The 6,164-nt window shown below is 41.0% G+C and overlaps 1 long non-coding RNA gene across 1 annotated transcript; it reads left to right on the top strand.

The window, feature by feature from the left end:
* The first annotated feature begins 4,388 nt into the window (after positions 1–4,388).
* On the top strand, positions 4,389–5,893 carry LOC146960423 (uncharacterized). The gene is made up of 3 exons (XR_015035452.1): positions 4,389–4,447; positions 4,549–4,578; positions 4,986–5,893. It is a non-coding gene; the product is annotated as an uncharacterized LOC146960423 (long non-coding RNA).
* The last annotated feature ends 271 nt before the right edge of the window (positions 5,894–6,164 follow it).

Here is a 6,164-nt window from a genome sequence, read left to right as displayed (position 1 = left end):
GTTCACAGTAGCATAGGATTATATCTAGTTATTTACACCATGTTAGGACTGGATGCTTTATTTCATGGAGTCACGCCGTCCTCTCCTCCGCCTGCGCTCTGGGAGTGGACAATACGACGGTGAGACGATGGTGATTAAATATAAAGAAGGAATTTTGATTTTGAATTTTCAGTTAGATTCTAAGAAGATGTTTCGAAAACACTAGTCCAATGCAAAATAACGCTCTTGAATTAAATCACCGTGGTAACGTGGATCTAACGCATACGGGTTGAAATTAAACATATGAAGTGCGATAATAAAAACATAATCGTTCTTCTCACTCTACATTTCTTTAGTCTGACTTCAGTTCACCACCACACCGTCTGTGTCGACAATTCCCCTTTTTCTCCAAACCATGCGTAGTAGTAGTTTGCTTAGGGGTGCGCACATTCTGCCATCAAGTGTGTTTTTTATAGATCACAACCTTGACGTGGAAAGTCACGTATGCCACTTTCAGGCCCCATTTTGTGCGTACGAAACGGTTATAAATGAGACCCCTGGCCCCCGGAACCGTTTAAAAGATGTTGCTTTACACCAATTATTTAATTCAATCTGATATACTTGAAAATAACTGATTCAATAACAATAACAGAAAATGTTAAGATTAAAACGAATAATAATTCAAACTAGAAAATTTCCTCTCGGGAAATTTTGAATGGGCCACGGGAGCTACTGCGGGTTGTGCCATCTCTGTCAACATGGGAATCAAACCCACGATCTTAAGGTCAAGACAGAGCTGATCAGACAGACACATGATCATCTTTCTATAAGCACTGATATGGAGGAGCTGTAATCACATTAGGTTAACTGTGTGTGTGTGTGTGTGTGTGTGTGTGTGTGTGTGTGTGTGTCTTGTGTAATAGGGCCAGGACTCAATTAAAACAATTAATCTAATTAATTAGAGGCTTTGTAATTAATGAATCGCAATTAATTGCATTTTAATTGCATATAAATATTTGACCTGAGAACAGTGAGAAGCATTTTTTTCACATGGATTTTAGTATACCATTGAATGACTGAATAGCTTAAAGCAGAAGTAAGTGATATATTTGTGTTAATATAAGTCTTAAATAGTTATATCTTCCAACAGCAATCACTTACATAGAGTGTTTGGACTGAAACACGGGTCTCTCAGTCCCTCTGCTCTGCTCTGAGCCGAAGAGAAAACATTTATCGTATCCTACAGTTTTTATCCAATGAGGAGAGAGAACGGCATGCAGGGCTGTGTGTGCAGCCAAGGAACGCCGTGAATGTGGCGACGTAGGGACGAGGACTGTTATGGTGCGTTCAAGGAAACTCGTATTTTTCCGACCGTGAAGTCGTACCAGTTCGATCTGGTACGAGTTCACCGGTCGGAAGTTAAGAGTGGCCGTTATAGTGACTTTCACCGGTAAAACAGGTCGGAAAAACACGAGTGGGTTGCCTGGAACGCTACAAAGTCGTAAGTTGTGACTTGAAGCTGTAATTTACGATTTCAAAAGCCTGCCTGGAACGCAGCATTAGCGAAAACGACCGGACCACTTACTTCTGCTTTAAGCAACAAAACATTGTTTTTTTTTTCAAGGTGGTACTTAACCAAGACCAACATGCAAATTATCGATGAATTCATTATCGATATTTGATACAGATTTAAATGGTCTTTCCTGCCAATACACTATGATGATTACTGTAGTATTTAACTAGGCTACATAAATCACAGTAGCATAAACTGATTTGTTGAACGGACCAGGTGATGGGCTGACTGGTCCTGTCTAACTTCTGTGTACTGGGTGCCATTGTGCAGGGTGTTAAGGCAGCCTTCCTCCACTGCAGTCCCTATGGTCCTGGACCCTCTGGCTGGTGGGGTGGGCTGCTTTCAGCTGGGGGGGACTCTATCAGCTGCTCCCACGAGAGGCATTTGACGCATTTGACACCAACAAGGTTTAACTTTAAAACCAGATTAAATCATGGTTTAAAGCAGATATCAGTGGAATGTTTTTGTTAATATAAGTCCTAAATAGTCCTATTTTCCGTCAGCAATCACTTACATGAAGTATTTCAGCCTAAACACGAGTCTCTCCGTCACTCTGCTCTGCTGTAACCCGAGGAGAAAATTTTCCTTGTGGGATACAAGTGTTATCCAATGAGGGGAGAGAACGGCATGAAGGGCTGTGTGTGCAGCCAAGGGATGCGCGTGAATGTGGTGACGTAGCACGAGGACCAATTGATGCCTGACAAGGGCGGGGGCTGCTAACTCATGGTGCGTTCAAGGAAACTCGTACTTTGTGTTTTTCCTTCCTGTGAAGTCATACCAGTTCGATCTGGTACGAGTTCACGGGTCGGAAGTTACGAGTGGCCGTTATAGGGAACTTTCACAGACAACAGGACGGTAAAAACACGAGCTACGGGTTACCTGGAACGCTACCAAGTCGTAGTTGTGACTTGAAGCTGTAACTTACGGTTTCAAAAGCCTGCCTTGAACACAGCATTAGCCGAAACTGCCGTGCCACTGATATCTGCTTTAAGTTTAAATTCTGTTGCACGTTAAGTGTGTTTTAATCACATGAAGGTGTGTGTGTGTGTGTGTGTGTGTGTGTGTGTGTGTGTGACTGTAATCACATGAAGCTGGCTCTAGAGTCTGTGTGTGTGTGTGTGACTATGAGCTGCATCCTGTGTCAGTCTGATTTAGCTGTGTCTGTGTTTATAAACATTTAAACGAGCGCCAGGTGGATTGTTTATGAAGTTAACGAGCTCTGGCCTGAGGATCAAAGAGGTTACCACGGCGATAGGGGCCCCCGCAGGCTGAGACAGACAGAAACGTGGAGAAAAAGAGCCATTTTCTGCCTCTGCACCGGTCTCACATTTAGGCTTAGGGTGAGAAAACGGTAACTCCTATCAGAACAAAACACAGATCAACGTTGCTCTAAGGACTTACTGAAAATTTCGGTACGATTTGGTGTTTCTACAGTAAATATTTTGGCGACGCTGGCAGTTTTAAAACATCAGGCCGTTCTGCTTCTCTCAGAAAATATTTGTATTGGACTCAATGAGGAGCAGAGACAGACGTGGCCGCACTTAGAGGCTCAGAGTTTAAATTCTGTAAGTCTCTCTGATATTTTGAGCAGATTAAGAGATCAAGGATGAGCTCGTCTACAACCGTTGCCGAAATTATGTGTATAGAGTGTAAATTGTGGCCGTTTGGAGTTTGGAAAGAGAAAAAATCTGGAGTTTTTCTGGCATCTCTCCCACTCTAACCGATGATGTCACCCACTCTGACACGAACATTCCGTGCAATACACACCCATTATAATCTAATAATTTCTCCAAAAATGATCATGGTCATTGATCATGGATTGATCAAAAACTATATGACCTATCAAAACGTGGAGTAATACGACAATCAATCAATCAATCAATCAATCAATCAATCAATTTGTTTATTTCGGGCATGTCAATTTAAATCATCATCATCACACTTCATCATCAAATAATACAATACATGGCCGAAAGGGAAAAGCGGGAGAAGCAAAAGCTTATCTAGTCCCGCCCCCATTACCCACAGAATAAGAATATTTGTCATACATACATATCTTTTTGCTTTTTTCTTCTTTTCTTATTATTATATATATATATATATATATATACATACATACATACATATATATATATATATACATACATACACACACACTACATTTTGATGTAACATTCTTTTACTTATGACATTTTGACATAACATGTTACGGTAGTAGATAGTATACAGATCATAACATAATTTTTTTATTTATTTATTTATTTTTTTTTACATTTTGATATAACATACTTTTACTTATGAAATACACAAGACTTGTGTCTACTGTTTAAAGTTTAAATGGAGTCTCTAGGTGAAAGTATGCCTGAGCAGTAGACGTTTGTTAAACTCCAATGATTGGTCTTTTTCGCTCTTTTTTTTCCGCCCGTCCCATTGACTTACATGCAAAAATTTTGCGCAGTTTTTCGCGACTTACGTCGCGAAAAATTCATAGACTGTTGAGAAAACTGATAGCACACCGATCCCGATCAAGACGCACGTTTTGATATATAATTTGGCCTGCAACTCGAAGGAGCGAACCGAAAAAGCGTCCGGAAGATGAAAAATAATAAGAAAAAATCCACACAATAACAGTAGTGCCCGGGCTGGTCCCTGCAGCTATTTCATAGCTGTTGGGACCAGTGCCCGGTGCGATTGCCCGCGGCCCTAATAACCACATATACAAGACCTATTCCAAGGTAACACAATTTCTAATCTTAAGTAACAGATATAAAACAGGGTTTTTGTATGAGGGGCTTGTTATAACGAAACTGATTTACACATCACTACCTGTATTAACAGCTCCTAGACCACCTCAAGACAGGCAGGCAGGGTTGACAACCATGCCAGCCTACCAGGGTAAGACCACAATCAGTTCATAGCAGAAAAACTACATGCTTTTTGGTCAAATGATACACAACTCTTTTGGCAATAATTTGTGACACCTTTGTCTCTTACAGACCTCAGTCAAACCCAAAACCTCTTCCAAGGTGAGACAAGAGTTATTACAGAAATCAAAAGGGTTTTTGTGTGAGGAACTCACCTGCTTTGCTTAACTGCTTGATTTGTCATGACAAGCTTAATTTCAAACATCATTAACAGCTGCCAGTCCACCGCGAGCCCGGCAGGAACACAGGCCAACCTACCAGGGTGAGATCACAATGAGTCAATACTAGAAGCTATGTCTTTTTTTTTTGTCATATGATGCACAACTCTTTTTACAATAATGTCTGACACATTTGCCTTTACAGACCTGAGTCAAACCCAAGACCTCTTCCTAGGTGAGACAAGAGCTATTACAGAAATTAAAAACGGTTGTGTGTGAGGGATTCAACTGCTTTAATTGTTAAGCTTGTTATAATGAAACTGATTTGCACATCACTACCTGAATTAACAGCTGCCAGTCCACCACGAGCCCGGCAGGAACACAGGCCAACCTACCAGGGTGAGATCACAATGAGTCAATAGTAGAAGCTGTGTCTTTTTTTTGTCATATGATGCACAACTCTTTTGGCAATAATGTGTGACACGTTTGCCTTTACAGACCTAAATCTATCTCAAGACCTCTTCCAAGGTGACACACGAGTTATTACAGAACTTAAATAGGGTTGGGTGAGGAATTCAACTGCTTTAATCGCTTGACTTGTTACAACGAAACTGATTTACACATCACTACCTGTATTAACAGCTCCTAGACCACCTCAAGACAGGCAGGCAGGGTTGACAACCATGCCAGCCTACCAGGGTAAGACCACAATCAGTTCATAGCAGAAAAACTACATGCTTTTTGGTCAAATGATACACAACTCTTTTGGCAATAATTTGTGACACCTTTGTCTCTTACAGACCTCAGTCAAACTGAAGACCTCTTCCGAGGTGAGACAAGTTATTTAAAAGGGTCTTTGTGTGAGGAACTCACCTGCTATGCTTAACTGCTTGATTTGTCATGACAAGCTTAATTTCAAACATCATTACCTGTATCAATAGTTGCCAGTCCACCACGAGCCCGGCAGGAACACAGGCCAACCTACCAGGGTGAGATCACAATGACTTAATAGTAGAAATCACTCTTTTTACAATAGTGTCTGACACATTTGCCTTTACAGATCTGAGTCAGACCCAAGACCTCTTCCTAGGTGAGACAAGAAGTATTACAGACGTTTAAAATGGTTGTTGTGTGAGGGATTCAACTGCTTTAATTGTTAGGCTTGTTACAACGAAACTGATTTACACATCACTACCTGTATTAACAGCTGCCAGTCCACCACGAGCCCGGCAGGAACACAGGCCAACCTACCAGGGTGAGATCACAATGAGTCAATAGTAGAAGCTAGCTTTTGTCATATGATGCACAACTCTTTTGGCAATAATGTGTCACACATTTGCCTTTACAGACCTAAATCAATCTCAAGACCTCTTCCAAGGTGACACACAAGTTATTACAGAACTTAAACAGGGTTGGTTAATCACTTATAACAAAACTGATTTACACATCACTACCAGGGTAAGACCACAATCCGTTCATAGTAGAAACACTACATCCTTTTTGGTCATATGATGCACAACTCTTTTGGCA

Source organism: Trachurus japonicus, unplaced genomic scaffold (assembly GCF_045865225.1).
Source record: "Trachurus japonicus isolate A0001 unplaced genomic scaffold, Traja_1.0 AP030398.1".
Classification (NCBI taxonomy): Eukaryota; Metazoa; Chordata; class Actinopteri; order Carangiformes; family Carangidae; genus Trachurus; species Trachurus japonicus.
The sequence above is the reverse complement of the archived record's forward strand: the minus strand, read 5'-3'. Positions and strand labels throughout refer to the sequence as shown.